This window comes from Dromiciops gliroides, chromosome 5, assembly GCF_019393635.1.
Source record: "Dromiciops gliroides isolate mDroGli1 chromosome 5, mDroGli1.pri, whole genome shotgun sequence".
In the NCBI taxonomy this organism is placed as follows: domain Eukaryota; kingdom Metazoa; phylum Chordata; class Mammalia; order Microbiotheria; family Microbiotheriidae; genus Dromiciops; species Dromiciops gliroides.
Window position 1 is genome coordinate 191,765,808 of NC_057865.1, and position 18,327 is coordinate 191,784,134.

An 18,327-nucleotide genomic window follows, 5' to 3' on the forward strand; every position below is an offset into this window, starting at 1 on the left:
GAGATCACAGTTGCATTTAAGTATTAAATTACAAAACTGACACCCCCCCAAAAAAAGGAAATTGCTCAAGAAAGTAAAATTGCTCAATTTCATAATAAAAATATGAATCAGAAAAATGACTTCCCATAGTTCCCTCAATCTCAAGCAGGTCATGCAGACTATCTACTCCAGATACTTTTTCTTCCTGAAATACCATTAAAAAACAAACAAACCAGGGGCAGCTAGGTGGTGCAGTGGATAAAGCACCGGCCCTGAATTCAGGAGGACCTGAGTTCAAATTCGACCTCAGACACTTGACACTTACTAGCTGCGTGACCCTGGGCAAGTCATTTAACCCTCATTGCCCCGCCAAAAAACCCAAAAAACTTTCTTACTTCTTTATGCTCCATCAGATCAGCTGTAGTCTGACCTCGATCTGCACACACCACGCAACGTGAATTCACTCTCCTTTTTCATACCTCCACTTCTAGCATTCAGCATATCCATGATGCCCCTTAAAAGTGACTACCATCTCACCCCATCTGTCAATGAATGAATGTATGTCCCAATGAGCTTCCAATAAAACATTCAAAATACTTTTTGAAAACCCAGGTTTACATTTTTTTAAAAATGAAAGTATTAGGGGCGGCAGTGGATAAAGCACTGGCCCTGGATTCAGGAGTACCTGAGTTCAAATCTGGCCTCAGACACTTGACACTTACTAGCTGTGTGACCCTGGGCAAGTCACTTAACCCTCATTGCCCCGCAAAAAAAAAAAAAAAAGAAAGAAAGAAAGAATTTTATTATTTTCCAGTTACATGTAGAGATAGTTTTCAACATTTGTTTTTATAATATTTCCAATTTCAAATTTTTCTCCATCCCTCCCCTCCAGGTTTACATTTTAACAGAGAAATTGTGAACCCTGATTTGGGATCACCCTGCATGTTCCCTTTTCATACCTTGGTCAGACATACCCTTCCTTGATGTGTGCTTAGATTATCTTCCTATTATATTTTCAGACATGGGAAAGTAGGCATATGTCAGTAATTGTGAGTATTCTTTTGGTCAGTTTTTTGGAGGGTAATCATAATGCCTAAGGCTTTTTTTTCTTTTTTTTCTAAATTTTTCTTTTAAAAAAGTTTTAATAATTCCTTTTTCTTGATTGGGAGGTGGGGGAGGTGTGGAGAGACTTGAGGCAGGCAGACCTATCAGTGGGCTATGCAATGGTCCAGACATGAGGTGATGAGGGTCTGCATTAGAGTGGTAACAGTGTCAGAGGAAAGGGATCATATCTGAGAGATGTTCAGAGTTGAAATTGATGGGCCTTGGCAATAGCTTAGATATGGGGAGGGGGTGTGTGAGAGATAGTGAGGAATACCAGATGATTCCTAGGTTGTGAGCCTGAGGGACTGGGAAGATGGTGTTGCCTTCTATAATAACAGGAAGACAGGAGTGCAAGTGGGTTTAAGGGGAAAGTTCTGATGAAGAGGTACTCTGAGTCCCCTGCCCCACTTTGATAGCTTCTTGTAGCCAGAAAGGCTTTGTTTTTAAAACCAGTCAGACTGGGGGGCAGCTGGGAGGCGCAGTGGATAAAGCACTGGCCTTGGATTCAGGAGGACCTGAGTTCAAGTCCAGCCTCAGAGACTTGACACTTAACTAGCTGTGCAACCCTGAGCAAGTCACTTAACCCTCATTGCCCTGCAAAAACAAAAACCAACCAAACAAAAAAACCAGACTGAGTCGTTCTCTTTCAAACTTTCCTTCTTTCCTATGCCCTCCTTCCTGCTACTGTACAGATGGTAAAGAGCACAGTTCACCCACAGTGTGGTTGCCTGTGAAAGGGGAAGGACTTCCTTTGCTTGCTCTTCCTCTTTCTCCTTGGTTCCACAGCCTCTCTTGGCCTGGGGTTTCTGTTGTGTGTTGTTTTTTCTTAGTTTCGGGTGCTAGCAGTTATCCCCTACTGCATCGAGGAGTTTGAGCCATGGTGACCTCACAACCAGAATTCCAGGTAGGGTGTTGTAACCAGCCAACCTGGTCAGGAAGCCCTGAGAAGCTAGGGTGCCCTGTACTGGAGCCTGAAGGGGATCTTGGTATTGGAACTGGGACTTTGTACTCTATAGGAACTGAGCCAAGATATAAACCTCATGCCTTTCCCTTCCCCAGAGATAGGAGTAATGGTGCAAAGGAGTAGGAAGATTAAGCCTCCCATGTTGGGAGTAAGTTTATATACTTATGATTATATCTTTGAAATAAATGTTACCTTGTAAAAGCTAATCCAATGGTTAGTGGTTGAATTGAACTGGGGTGTAGGAGACACTTGGGGAGGAACACTATTATTGGGGGTGAATCCACTTACAGAGTCTAGATACCCAAAGGGCTATAAAACCATGCATGCTCTTTGATCCAGCAATACCACTACAAGGTTTGTATCCTAAAGAGATCAAAGAAAAAGGAAAAGGACCTATATGTACAAAAATATTTATAGCAGCTCTTTATGTGGTGGCAAAGAATTGAAAATTGAGGAAATGCACATCAATCAGGAAATGGCTAAACAAGTTGTGATATATGATTGTGATGGAATACTACTATGGTATAAGAAATGATGAGCAGAATAGTTTCAGAAAAACCTGTGCAGACTTTTATGAACTGATGCAAAGTGAAATTAGCAGAACCAGGAGAGCAATTTATAGAGTAACAACAATATTGTAAACATAATCAACTGTGAATGACTTAGCTATTCATTATACAATGATCCAATACAATCCTGAAGCATTTGTGATGACCAAGAATTGTTGGAGTCTAAATGTAGTTGAAGCATAAGTTTTTCACTTTCTTTAATTTTCTTTTCTCTCTCTCTCTCTCTCTTTTTCTTTCTCTCTCCAATATGGCTAATCTGTAAACATGTTTTGCATGATTTCACATGTATAATTGATATCACATTTCTTGCCTTCACAATGGCTGGGAGAGGAGTGTGAGGAAGGGAGACAATTCAGAATTCAAAAAAAATTTTTTAAATGAATGTTAAAAATAAGTAACAAATTTTTTAAAAACCATAAAGTTAATGTTCTTTCCATTTACTGTTTCTCAATTCAGAATTTGCCCATGGCTTGGAATTCTTTGAATGGTTCATGGTACTATGAATTCCTCATATTATTTCTTGTGGTGTAATAGAAAATCAGTGTGGGATCCTTGAAGTGGAAGGATCTAACAAGTCTTCTCTCTTGACACATGACTGGCAGTGAGATCCTGTGCAAACCACTTCACTTATCAGTGCCCCAAACAACTAAGAGTAATTTAGAGTCACTGCTGATGCTCATTGTTAGAGGCTTCCTTACACCAGTGCAACCACAGGTCTGGAGGGAAAAAATGGAGCAATAATCATATAGTTTTCTGCTTTGTTTCTCTTAACTATATCTCTACATTTGTCTTGTCTGAGATCACAATTGCTACTCCTCTTTTGTATTCAGCTAAGGCATGATACATTCTAAAGTAATCTCATATTTTAATTTTGCTTGGATTTTGATGTTTTAAGTGTGTTTCTTGTAAAAACCCAAACCCAAACCCCAAATTGTTGAGTTTTGCTTTCTCATACATTCTGCTACCATCCTCTGTTTTAATGGCAAATATATCTCATTCAAATTCATAGAGATAGTTTTTGTTCTTTTTTTCTTTCTTGAGATTTGGTTATATTTCTTGCCTCCACCTTCTTCAGAAGAAAAAAAGAAAGTAAGAAATGAAATAAGTAGAATAAATCTGTAGTTTCTCCATGGGGAGGGTATCCCCCTTCTCTCATGCTATACCCAAATCTTTGGGTCTTGCCAGTTCCCTTTGTTTGGGACAAACTGCCTCAGTTTACCCAAAGAACTCGAGGAGACCACCAAGTCAAGCAGAGACAGATTTATTACATTCTCACAAGAACGGACGACTCAATAACTGAGATTGAGCCACAATAATAGACTCATACTTTGGATTTTTATAGGAATTTGGGGGGGGAAGCCCCCACTTGGACTAGGATGAGCTCACAATCTGACATATAATCCTTTCTCACCAGGGTGCATGCTTAGCTTGTGATCAATGTATGTAGACATGTATATGTGTTCCAGGAACAAGGGGGAAAAAGGGGAGGGGGTAATGAGTCTGAGGAATGTCAAAGAAAAGAGGAGGCAGAAATCATTCCCCTATCTGATTGCAATTAATCCATGGCAGGGACTGGGGATCTGACATGTGAGGGGCGGGGAGGGGGGGGGGGGAAGATGGTTACCAGACTGACTAGCTGGAGACACGATTTTTATTACAGGCCATAAACTAAGATGTAGCTGACAAGTAAGCAGGGGCTAAATGGTGCTAATTGGTAGAACTGACAAGCAATAAAACTTACTGGGGGTCTGGGTATCTTCTAGACCTTATCCTCAGAGTTTAATCTGACTCAAATCCATAATCATCCTATACAGAACTGACCCAAGTCCATTATCTCATACACCTTTCTTTCGTAATCACCCTTAAACAGCTGTAGTTTGTTTTACTTAAGACTATCCCCCTTTCAGAGTCCCAGCCTGCCTCTCCTCTCTGTTTCCAACCTACTCTCCTGCTAACTTTATTATATTTCTTCCATCATTATTTCATTTTATAAATAGTACTTTATTTTTTCCAATTACATGTAAAGATAATTTGCAACATTCGTTTTTATAAGATTTCGAGTTCCATATTTTTCTCCCTCTCTCTTTCCCCCTCCCCACTCCCCAAGATGGCAAGCAATCCAATATAGGCTGTATATATCCAGCATAATTTTAAAAAGTCTTCCCTTGCCTAGACCAGATAAGAATAAGGTTTACATTACTTTCATTAGCCAGTACCTTCGTGTTTAAATAATTTTTTCCTTTGGGGCCCAAGTACAAGAAAAATAAGTCCCTTTCTGCCCCCACTCCCTCCCTCATATTTTTCTTTTCCCCCTTCTCTTTTGTTTTTCAAACATCCAAGCATGAGTTTCTTGATCCAAATCTTTTCATTGATGCTTAAAGATAGTGGAACCTTGAAGGGGTGGTAGTCCCTTTTACCTCATTCAGGTTGTAGTTATTTGATAAAGTATTTATACTATTAAAAAAAAAAAGATGGAAAGATATAGACCCATTGATGATACAATTTGATTTGTAACTTTTAAAATTGCCAAGGCTCAAAGAATAGTCATTAATAGTTCAATGTCAATTTGGAAGGTAGATCGACAGTGGAAAGACCCAGAGATCTGTGCTTGGTTGTCACAGGGTAATAGGGGGTGGGGGTCCTTAGGTATTTCTCTTTAAAGAATCACAAGTCTCGCACACAGTCCAATTAAAATAAAGATGATCTTTTATTTGGGCCCTTAGAGAAAGTGACCAAGTGAGGAGATGACTTGGAGACAGCTTTCTCTCCAAATGGAAGAAAGGCTGAAGACAATGGGGTGATCATCTGACAATGGAAAGTTCCCTTTGGGGGTGGGGAAAGCTTGAATGAGGGGTGAGATGTTTCTTTTGGAATGATAGTCCTGACCTCTTGGAGTTATCTCTGTCTCCTAGCTCTGGTAGTAGCCACGGCCAACTGACTTTTCTGTTATAAAATTCAACCTCCCCCCTACTTCTTAGGTGTAGTCCTGATAACTACTTGGCCAGTTTAGACTTTAATAGTCCCTTAATTCCTTGATATATCCCAACCACCATGTCATTTGTCTTGTGTGATTTTTATCTATGAATTGTGTAAAGCACACTAGTGCAACCTGCATCAGAATAAAAGGTAATTGGGAAATATTTAACAAAATAAATAAAATACAATAAAACATAAATAACATTACATTTTAAAACTAGGTTAATAGGCAGTAATGGGGATCCTTATCCTTATGTGGCTACTGGTTTTTAACCTTAATTTTCTAAAAAAATTATTTCATTTTTAATTTATGGAATAAAACAAGCATTTCCATAACATAGTACAATAAAAAAGATGATTGCACATGAAACTGTCAGTCTACTATGTACAATTTGCTATTCTTTTCAAATACACAGCAAAATTATGTACATTTCTTTTTTTTCCTTCCCTCCCTTATCCCTCCCCCCCATGGCTACCATTAGACACAAATAGTTGTATGTGTGTGTGTATAAAATTATTCTCTACATCTATTTATCAGCTATTTCTCTGGATGCAGATAGCATCTTTCTTCATATGTCTTTTATAATTAATTCGGGTATTTATAATAGATAAAACAACTGATTCAATCAGTCATTCTTTTTTTTGTTTGTTTTTTTTTGTTTTGCAGGGCAATGGGGGTTAAGTGACTTGCCCAAGGTCACACAGCTAGTAAGTGTCAAGTGTCTGAGGCCAGATTTGAACTCAGGTACTCCTGAATCCAGGGCCAGTGCTTTATCCACTGCACCACCTAGCCGCCCCTCAATCAATTATTCCTAAAACAATACTGAGCAGAACCAAGAGAACCTTGTATACAGTGGCTACAGTTTGACAAAGGAATGGAAGGCTTGTAAATCGATTTTGTAGATGACACAAGGCTTGGAGGAGGAGCTAACAGTGGATGGCAGAGTTAAAGTTCAAAAATGTCTTGAAAGATTAAAATATTGGGCTAAATCTAATCACATGAAATTTAATGAGTATAAATGCTTACTTGAGATTAAAATCAACTACACAAGTGCAAGATTGTTGAGACATAGATTGCAATTTGGAAAAAGATCTTTGGGGAATAATAGGCTGCAAACTCAGTATTCAATCTGGTGATGAGAAAGCCACCAAAAAGAGAGCCAAAGGGGCAGCTAGGTGGCGCAGTGGATAGAGCACTGGCCCTGGAGTCAGGAGTACCTGAGTTCAAATCCGGCCTCAGACACTTAACACTTACTAGCTGTGTGACCCTGGGCAAGTCACTTAACCCCAATTGTCTCGCTTAAAAAAAAAAAAGTGGAATGGGTTGCCTTGGTAGGTAATGTTCTTCATTGAACATCTTCGGTAAGAAGCTGGATGACTACTTTTCAGGTATGCTATGGTGGAAATTTCTTTGGCATACAGATTGCTCTAGTTAGCCACAGAAGGATTTTCCCACTCTAAAATTTCATAATTTTGAAGTATTTGCTGGCTGAGGTAGTTTTTAGGCTATTTCAGCATCCTTGTGGCAATTGATTTATATGAGCAAAAATCCCTTAGGAAATAATAGCAACCTGTTATATCTGTTCTTTTATTCATTTCTCATTTTTACTAATCCAATAGCAAGTTTAAATAGGTTCGATTAGGCCTCAAGTATGTTTCAAACGTTTGCTTTCTATTCTTTCTTTTATATAGTATCCTCTTCTCAAAGAAGAGCCCCTCCCAGAATCATCATTGGAGGTTCAAGCTACTCTGTATCTATATCCACTCAAAATGATAATGCAGGGCAGCTAGATGGTGCAGTGGATAGAGCACTGGCCCTGGATTCAGGAGGACCTGAGTTCAAATCCAGCCTCAGACACTTAACACTTACTAGCTGTGTGACCCTGGGCAAGTCACTTAACCCCAATTGCCTTACTAAAAACAAAACAAAACAATGATAATGCACAAACCCCTAGTGATGTTTTTACTTTTCCTATAGTCAGACAGAGAACACAACTTCGTTGTTGTTGGTCAGTTGTTTTCAGTCATGTCCAATGCTTTGTGACCCCATTTGGGGTTTTCTTGGGAAAGATACTGGAGTAGTGTTATGGGGAAAATGGGGTATGGGTTTGAGTTACGGGTTGGGGTTCTTAGGAATTCCTCTTTAAAGAATTACACTCTCTTGCACACAAAAGCAGTTAGAATAAGGTGGTAGTTTATTCAGGGGCAAGGGAAGGGAAGGGGAGGGGAGGGGGAGGGAAGGGAAGGGAAGGGAAGGGAAGGGAAGGGAAGGGAAGGGAAGGGAAGGGAAGGGAAGGGAAGGGAAGGGGAGGGGAGGGGAGGGGAGGGGGAGGGGGAGGGGGAGGGAAGGGGGAGGGAAGGGGGAGGGGAGGGAAGGGGAGGGGAGGGGAGGGGAGGGGAGGGAAGGGAAGGGAAGGGAAAGCAAGAGAAATCCTTTCTCTTGGGGAGAAAGGCACAAAGCACGTGACTCAGAGGTACCGATCTCTCCCGGAGCAGGAGACCGGCAGGTACTTTTATAGAGGACTGATGGGGGGAGGGGGTGACCATTTGACTGTGGAAAGTTCCTTTAGTGAGGGAGGACCATCCCCCACAGGTGGTGGCTAGAGGAATTGGGTAAGGGGTGGCTGCCGATCTCTTTCTTCAGGATACAAAGGCAGCAGCCACACCCAAATTTATCTCCCCCCCCCCCCCCCCCCCCCGGGGTTAGGGAGACCATAATGACGGGTGGAGGTCCCTGTAATGGTGGGAAATGGGGTACGGGTTGGGGTAGGGGTTCTTGGGAATTCCTCTTTAAAGAATTACACCCTCTTGCACACAAAACTTAGTTAGAATAAGGTGATAGTTTATTTAGGAGCAAGGGAAGGGATGGGTGGGGGGAGGGAAACCATGAAAGAAATCCTTGGACTTTTCATGGGGAGATTGGCATAAAGCACATGGCTCAGAGGTACCAAATCTCCTCGAACAGGAGACTGGAAGGTACTTTTATAGAGGACTGATGGGGGTGGACCATCTGCCCGTGAAAAGTTCCTTTAGTGAGAGAGGACCATCCCCCACTGGTAGTGACTAAAGGAATTGGGTGAGGGGTGGCTACAGATCCCTCTTCAGAAAGCAAAGGCTGCAGCCACACCCAAACTTATCTCCCCAGGGTAAGGGAGACCAGAATGAAGGGTAGGAATCCCAAGCTAGCTCAGTCCGATTTGGTTCAGTTTATTTCTCTAGGTGTTATCTGTCCTCTGGTTTAGTTTCTCAAGGAGAAATTTCCTTGAGGTGCCCCAGAGAACTTCTGGGGAACTTTGGGCCCACAACAGTAGTTTGCCAGATGAGGAAACTGAGACAAACAGGGTTAAGTGACTTGCCCAGGGTCACGCAGCTAGTAAGTATCTTAGGCCAGATTGGAATTGAAGAAGATGAATCTGACTCAAAGCCTGGTGCCCTATCTACTATGCTACCCAGCTGTCTTAAGGACACAACTAGTTTAAATAAAAGGAATAGAATGGGAATGTATTGTTATAAGCTTTGCAATATAACATTGCCCGAGGGAACACACTACCACAAATATACATACCATCAGTGGGTCCATTAGTCAGTCAATTGGTGTAAAGGGTTATTGACTGAGGAACAGCAGTGGGAACATTGGGGCCCACATGTGCAGAAGTTGTGTGGAAGGGAAATTAACTCAATTTTTGATGTTTCAATACCACCAATGACTTCTAGTAATGTCAATGCACTTCTCTCAGGGGGCATTCTTCCTGCTTGGTCCTTCCTTGAACTCTACTGGTCTTGTGGGGATGGATGGTCCTGTAGTCTCCACTGTGCTAGAAGTGGGGGTTGATTCTAAGTGTTGCTGTGGATACTAGTATGTACTAGCTACCAGGCTTATCTCCTCAGGGCCACCCTAGCCAAGTCAGCTTTTGTATGCTAAAATGAAATAGCTCTAACCTCTCCCAGTTCTAGGCAGGTTTACAGTTACTCTTTAAAAACAGTCACCCCACCCAACTAACAAGAACAAGGTAGAATTCCTCCAGGCTAAGATTATTACTTATTTCCTTTTCAACCTGGTCTGGGTGGAGATTAAAGTCTCCGGCACAGATAACTATCCAATTTAGGGTTAGACAATCTAAATACTTTCAAGATCCTCTAAAGCTTAGTAATACAAATGTATCTGAGCTAGAACAAAAAGCAAGCTAAAGAGGCTAAGTCAATGTTATTCACCCACCTTGCCTGCATTCTGGTTTTAATTATGATTATCCATCAGCTGCAAAGCCTTGGCGTTTGGTACTGAATTCTGAGCCCTGGAAAGCTTTTTGATCTTCCCACATCCAGTTTGATATTGATTGCAATTTTGTTTTGTGTACAAATAATTGCTTTGGAAATAACTCCTATATCAGTAAGCAGATATTTTTTGTTTGTTAAATTAATTTCATTTAAAAAAATAATGCTACTTGGAGCTCACCTACCATACATAGAACCTCCTAACTTTTCTTCAAGAAAGTGTTTATGATCTATGGCTTCTGTATAGTATAGAAGTCTTTTACTTTTTTGTGTATCACTTTGAACCATGTTTCTGTTAACCTGGAAATTTAGGAAACAATCAATATAGGAGAAATAAGGTCTTTAATTGGAGCAGAGGAACTATAGCAAAGCTTGGAAGCTAGGAATACCCAAAGAAGGGAACAGAGGACAGGGTTTTTAATGGGGGTAACGGAACAAAACAGAACAAAAGGGAACCAAAAGATTGCTCCAGAGTGACACATAGCTAATTAATGTAAATGAACCTTTGACAAAAAAAAAAAATAATAGAACAGCTCCTAATTTAAGTATAGGCGTTACAGACTGAATAGAAGCTACTTAATGCAGGTGGACACTTTTTACATAATAACATAACGTCCTGGGAGTAAGCTGGGGAACATTGGGAGGGGATAAGTTGCTTGGGGGAAGGTCCATAAGTCCATCTAGAGTCTGGAAATGACAAAGACAGTCAGCCCCAGACAATTCACCTGCCTGGGAAAGAGGAGACTGGGTGGGGAATCAGTTCTCAGTAAATTTTGTAGTTCTCATTTCAAACCTATTTTTCACCATTCTCCCCAATGCTTATCTTTTCACTAAAGTCACCAAATATTAAAGTGTATGTTTTTTCCTTTTTTAAATTCAATTTTACTTCATTTCCAGTTCCAAATTTTCTCCCCTCCTTTTTCTTCCACCCCTATCCATTGAGAAGTCAAGAAAAGCAAAAGCAATTACAAATATGTATAGTAAAGCAAAGCAAGTTCCCACATTAGTCATGTTGAAGAAGAAGGAGAAGGAGGAGGAGGAGAAGGAGGAGAAGAAAAGGAAGGAAGGAAGGAAGGAAGGGTCATGGGGTGCAGAGCACCCCAGAAGTTCTCTGGGGCACACCGAGGAATCTTGTCCTTGAGAGGCTAAACCAGAGGACAGATACACCTAGAGAGATAAACGAAACCAAATCGGACTGAGCTAGCTTCGGATTCCCACCCTTCAATCTGGTCTCCTTTACCCCGGGGGAGATAAATTTGGGTGTGGCTGCGGCCTTTGTGTCCTGAAGAGAGATCCTTAGCCACCCCTCTCGCAATTCCTCCAGTCGTTGCCAGTTCTCTAAAGGAACTTTCCACTGGCAGATGATCCACGCCCATTAGTCCTCTATAAAAGTACCTGCCAGTCTCCTGCTCGAGGAGATTGGTATCTCTGAGCCATGGGCTTTGTGCCTATCTCCCCTTGAGAAGTTCAAGGATTTCTTTCATGGTTTCCCTCGCCCCCCACTTCCCTTGCCCCTAAATAAACTATCACCTTATTCTAACTACTTTTGTGTGCAAGAGGGTATAATTCTTTAAAGAGGAATTCCTAAGAACCCCAATCTGTACCCCATTTTCCTCCATATCAGAAGGAAGGAAAAGTATGGAAGGAAGGAAGAAAAAGGGTGGATAGAAAGAAGGAAGAAAGAAAAAGAAAGGAAGGAAGTGTTGGAGGACTTGTGACCTGGACCAGAGGTCTAGGTCACTCAAAGAATTGGAGGCTCATCACAATATAAAATAAAAAGTGATTTATTAGGAGAGAGGAATGGCTGGGAGACAGAATCACCATGGAAAACTCTCACTGGGTAAGAGAAGACCTGCTCTTTTTGTATGTTTACAAAATAAAGAAAAGGAAGGAAATTACAAAGCAACTAGGAGGGAAATACAAACCTGGGAAGAGCCAAAACACTGAGAGGGGATTTTGAATAGTGGGGGATCGGTAAGATAGGCAGCACCCCTCCACATCTTGCATGTCATCTTGCAGACCTTGGTATTGCTTATCAGTATACCAGGGTCCTGCTCAGCCATACTGCCTTCCTGAAGGCAGAGCTGTTTCTCCCTGGGAAAGTTTAAGGATTCCTTGGGAGTTGGAGTCCCTCATCCTACAACAGAAGGAAGGAAGGAAGGAAAGAAAGAAAGAAATGTCAGAGGCGGGAGGTGGTTCTTAGGTACTTCTCAGTAAAGAATTATACTCTTGCACATAGTCCAATCAGAATTAAAGTAATTAAAGTTGACCAGGAGGAAAGTAAGAGTTAGAAAGAATTTCCTGGAAAGACAGAGGAAAAGCAAAGTTTTTTATAAAGGATTTGGGGGTGGGGGAGACTTGGAACCAGAAAGTTAGTTTTGGGGTGGGGATACTGAAACAGTTGGTATTACATTTCCTGAGCTCTGGGGTCAAAGGTTACAGGCCTTGGGACAGGGATAATCCTGTCCTCTGGGATCATCTCTGTCTCCTGGCTCTGTCCAGATAAAGCTTTGAGGCCCTGCTGCATCTTTGATTTTGTTTCTTACAGGAAAAACCCCTTCTGATTGATTTTAGGCCCATGTCAGAAGAGAGGAAGAAAAAAAGAAAGGAAAATGTGTTTCAATCTGCACTGAGTTACTTCTCTTTTTAAAAAATTTTATTTAAATTTTTTTTTCCAATTACATGTAAAGATATTTTTTTGAGTTCCAAATTTTTCATATACCACAATGTGTTTAGCCATTCCCCAATTGATGGGTATCTCCTCAATTTCCAATTCTTTGCCACCATAAAAAGAGCAGCTATAAATATTTTTGTACATGTGAGTCCTTTTCCCATTTTTATGATCTCTTTGGGATATAGACCTTGTAGTGGTATTTCTGGGTCAAAGGGTAGGCACAGTTTTATAACCTTTTGGGCATGGTTCTAATTCTTTGCCACCATGAAAAAAGCTGCTATAAATATTTTTTGTGCATATGGTTCTTTTCCCTCTTTCTTTGGTCTCTTTCATTTGTAGACCTAATAGTTAGGTGACACAGAGTGAATAGAATGCTGGGCTTGGAGTCAGGAAGACCTGAGTTCAAATTTAGCCTTAGATGCTTAATGAGTTATGTGATGTTGGGTAAGTTACTTAATTGCTCTTTGTTTCCTCAATTGTAAAATGGGTATAATAGTAGCACCTACCTCAAAAGGTTGTTTAAAGTGCTGAGCACAGAGCCCTGGTGCTATTATTATTATTACTATTATTAGAGGTATCACTGGGTTAGAGGGTATGGACAGTTTACCTGATTTAGGGCATGGTTCCAAATTGTATTAGAAGTGCATGTTTGGGGGGCCACTAGGTGGCGCTGCAGTGGATTAAGTGCTGGCCCTGGATTCAGGAGAACCTGAGTTTGAATCCAGCCTCAGACACTTGACACTTACTAGCTGTGTGACTCTGGGCAAGTCACTTAACCCTCATTGCCCCATCCAAAAAAAAAATGCATGTTGATATGCTTTAATTCGAAGGGTCTACTTGAGTTCTTCCTTGCATTTCTCTTATCTTTTCCTCTTCTGCAATAGATGCTGGTGCATAACGTGCCATTATTTTCATAGTGATCTTCTAGCAAATGTTTATAATGATGAACAAATGTTTCTTGGACCAGTTCCATCAAATGTTTTATTTACCCCTCTAAGCAGAAGCTGTGAACCATCCTTCCATTTAGCTGCAGAGTTCTTTCGTCTTACGATGCCATTTATAGTAGGAATACCAGGATGGACAAGATTCGACTCCTACAGCAGTATGTCCACTTGGCTACCAGACAAGGATCTGACATATAAGCTCAATAGCAGCATCAGTGTTTGTAAATCGTCTTTGAAATATATAATTCTTAGTACCTTCAGTCTTCTTTTCTGCCACTCTCCACTGCTGCTGCATCAATGGAAGGGAGTTGGCCAGAACTAAGGGACATTTTGTATTTCTCTTGGCTTCATAAATTGTGATGGTCAAAGAATTTGTTACCAACTGACCAGCCTATTGATGATAGACTTTTCCATACTCAGACTGCTTCTTTTTCGTTTTTGCTGGGCAATGAGGGTTAAGTGACTTGCCCAAGGTCATACAGCTATTAAGTGTCAAGTGTCTGAGGCCAGATTTGAATTCAGGTCCTCCTGAATCCAGGGCTGGTGCTTTATCCACTATGCCACCTAGCTGCCCCCAGGCTGCTTCTTTATAAAGCAGACCTAGAGTAATATTGCTTGAATTGCCTTTCCAACATGACAGAGCTCTCTAGAACTTGTGTTTTATTGGCTTAGCCTTTGAGAACCAGTGTTGCCTCCATGTCAAGGTGAGGTATCAAAGTAGGACTCTGTGAAGAGTCAAAAAAATAACCTCTTAAACATTCAGTTTTATTTACATCCTTTCAAATTCTTTTTTTTGTTGTTGTTGTTTACTTTAATATACAGTCATGCCTTAACATTACCAGTTTTCACATTTATAGTTTCAGTTTTTCACAGATTGTCCAATGATAACTAAAGGAATTTTTGGAGATTTGTGGCATACTTCAGCAAATCACACACAACTTATATATGTAAAGAAAATTTTAAAAAATTTAGTATGTCTTAAGTGCAGAAATACTATATATTATTAATATATTTTATCATTTACTACCATAAGCATACATGCTGTGAGAATTGGAATTGCACCCCCTACTGGAGAGATACTGTAGGGAAGCTCCGCCATGAGGAGAAGGCATGTGATTTACAAGTCATGCGGCTTTGGAGTCCAGAAACTGGTAGGCTTGCATCTGTAGAGCGGCCTGTTAGTTCTGTCAATCAAAGCTACCAGCCAATTAGCTTGGAGCTGTGTGTGGGTGGACTGCCCTGTTTTCTGTTGGAGAGGAGGCTTCTGGGAGGAGGAAGGGGTGAGCGGGCTTTTTCTTTGGCCCAGGACCTTGGTTTGAGTGGCTAAAATTCTAGCTAAACTGTCTAAAAATCTATTGAGTGGTTGCCATAAATTATAAGCTTTAGCAAGAGTTTGGACTTTTAAGTATTTATTAAGTGATGTAGGAGGCAAAAAGGGGTTAATAGAAAAGCCTAAGACCCAACCTTTAATTCAGATATAAGCTCTAAAAGGGAGTCAGACCTCAGTTAATGGATAACTTATGTTAGGTTCTCATACCCATAGTGATCAACATCCATAACGGACCAGAACAGGTCAGGTCAAAATAACAATAAAGGAAAAAGACAACCTATAGAAATTCTAATGAAAAATGATTCTATTTTGAAATTAGCCATGGGAATCAGAAAGAGACATGCGCAGAAAAGGCCAAATTTGTCCCCAGATTCACCTTATGACATGTAAACCCCAAAACACACCTCCACTGAAAAAGGTACCCGCCTTGGGGGTTGGCTTAGGACCCCCAGGAACTACAAATTAGGATAAGCCCTCCCTTGTAACACCCCTAGGTGGAGAATATTATAATGAGTAGGACAGGCCCTCCCTTGTACCTCCCCAAGGTGGAGATTATTATAATGGACTGATAATCAATTTATCCATACTATAAATATAACTATCTTTTCTTTCACTATTCGAGAGATACCTTTCCAATATTCTGGTTCTCTCCCTGTGGTCACCCACAGCATTGCAATAAAACTTGGGAAATTGAGTCACTGAGTCTTGTAATTCTTTTGGGACAACTCACAATCAATTGGACCCCAAATTTCCATCCCACATCAAATCCTCATATAGCATGAATTTCAAGCCCTTCACCATCCTCTATGCCCTACTCTGATGGCTCTCTTCCTTGTCAATGTCCTTGAAATGAACACAATATTCCAGGTGTGATCTGACCAGGCCAAGTATAAAGAGACCATGACTTCTTTATTCCTGGAAGCTTTGGCTCTCTTTTTGGTGGCTTTCTCATCACCAGATTGAATACTGAGTTTGCAGCCTATTATTCCCCAAAGATCTTTTTCCAAATTGCAATCTATGTCTCAACAATCTTGCACTTGTGTAGTTGATTTTAATCTCAAGTAAGCATTTATACTCATTAAATTTCATGTGATTAGATTTAGCCCAATATTTTAATCTTTCAAGACATTTTTTAACTTTAACTCTGCCATCCACTGTTAGCTCCTCCTCCAAGCCTTGTGTCATCTACAAAATCGATTTACAAGCCTTCCATTCCTTTGTCAAACTGTAGCCACTGTATACAAGGTTCTCTTGGTTCTGCTCAGTATTGTTTTAGGAATAATTGATTGAGGGGCGGCTAGGTGGTGCAGTGGATAAAGCACTGGCCCTGGATTCAGGAGTACCTGAGTTCAAATCTGGCCTCAGACACTTGACACTTACTAGCTGTGTGACCTTGGGCAAGTCACTTAACCCCCATTGCCCTGCAAAACAAAAACAAACAAACAAAAAAAAGAATGACTGATTGAATCAGTTGTTTTATCTATTATAAATACCCGAATTAGTTATAAAAGACATATGAAGAAAGATGCTATCTGCATCCAGAGAAATAGCTGATAAATAGATGTAGAGAATAATTTTATACACACACACATACAACTATTTGTGTCTAATGGTAGCCATGGGGGGGAGGGATAAGGGAGGGAAGGAAAAAAAAGAAATGTATATAATTTTGCTGTGTATTTGAAAAGAATAGCAAATTGTACATAGTAGACTGACAGTTTCATGTGCAATCATCTTTTTTATTGTAAGCCCTCCCTTGTACCTTCCCAAGGTGGAGATTATTATAATCTCCTTTTCCATTTGGCTTTTCAAACTGTTGACTTTTTTCTCATGACTCTCCTGCATCGCTCTCATTTCTCTTTCCATTCCTTCCTCTCTTTCTCTACATCTTCGTTCTATCTCTCCTACTTTCTCTTCAAAGTCCCTTTTGAGAGCTTCCATGGCCTGAGACCATTTCATATTTTTCTTGGAAGCTTTGGATGTTGGAGCTTTGACCCTATTATAATCTTCTTCTTCTGAGGATGTATTGTGGTCTACCTTTCCCCCAAAGAAGTTTTTGATGGTCTTCTGCTTTCTCTGCCTACTCATCCTGGCTTACTATTTCTTGGCTTTTTACTCCTTCTTAAAGTGTAGCGCTGCTTCCAGGACATACTGTTTGTGCTACAGCGTGGCCCAGGGGGTGATTGGGCTTCTTCTCAGCCTGCCTGGCTTGTGAGTAATCACAGCCGCTTTCTCTTTGACCCAGAAACAGAAGTCTGATTGAACTCTGATTCTCTATGGTCGGAAGCTTGGCGTGCTTTTACCCCTCCTCCACTGGGCCACCACCACTCGATTCAGCCCACTGGTTCAGACCCAGGGTACTTTGCCCCAACTCCAGTAGATACTGCCTCCACTTCACCCTGGCCTACCGCTGAACCCTCTTACCAGTCCATGATCGGAGCCTCAGAAGCTGCTGGTGCTGAAGACTCTGACATGCACTGGAAGCAGTGTCCTTGGCTGGGTCCGGACAGCGCACTGAGCTGTTCAGCCTGATCAGTAGGTGATAAGAATTGCCCTCTTTTGCGGAGAAATAGTCTCACTCTGTTCTTATGTGCATTAGGCTGTTCTGGGTTTTGATTTTTACCGCATTATTTGGGCGTGAATGGATGGGTTTATCTGGAGCTTGTGGGAGTCACAGTCTCTTCTCTGCCATCTTGGCTCCGCCTCCTGTGCTTTTCTTTGAACAAGGAAATCCTCCATAAAGCAATTGCCGCAACTGCAGACTCTGCAATAGTGTGCCAGAAAATGTGAAAATATTTTTATTAACTAGGCCTAATTTGGGGGCTAAAGCTGACTGGGGTGACTAATCTGGGACTTTTGACTATTTGGCTATCTGACTGTCTATTAATTTAATGTGGGTGGTTTATAAAGTTCCACCACACTGCTCTACTCCCAAATTGATAAGCAAAATATTAAGAAGCCTCTTAACGAAATAATCAAAGCAGAGTTTATTTATGAGATACTATTTAAAATTAAGCATACAGGGAAATAAAATGTACAACCTGACTGCATTGTGGTGTCTCTTTCTACTACATCTCTTTGGAACTTCTTGAATACAACAAGGGCCTTAGCTGCAAGAGGCCTTAGGGCACTCAGGTCCTTTATTCTAACTCTGAGCCCCTTTCACTTTGTAAATCCCCTTGCTTCTAACTTTCCTCTCCTTACTGCCACTGCTGAATCCTTGTGTTTTTCTCTCACTGACCTTCTGTCTGTCTGCTCCGTCAGTCTGTTCTCTGCCGCCTTTGCCGCCCCTCTAATCTTGTCCACCGGCCTTTCCTCCTTGCTCCTAGTCCTGCGTTACTGTTCGTTTCGTCCCCCCTTTGCCTTCTCATCAGCCACCCCCCCTCTGAGTCTAACTCCCAGGTCTATATATACCTTTTCTTCTCTCCACTCAAATCTTAGGACTTTTTGCACCCACACACCAAGCTAATCCACCAGCCAGGGCTGCAGCTGGGGCTGGGGGGATGTTCGAGCAT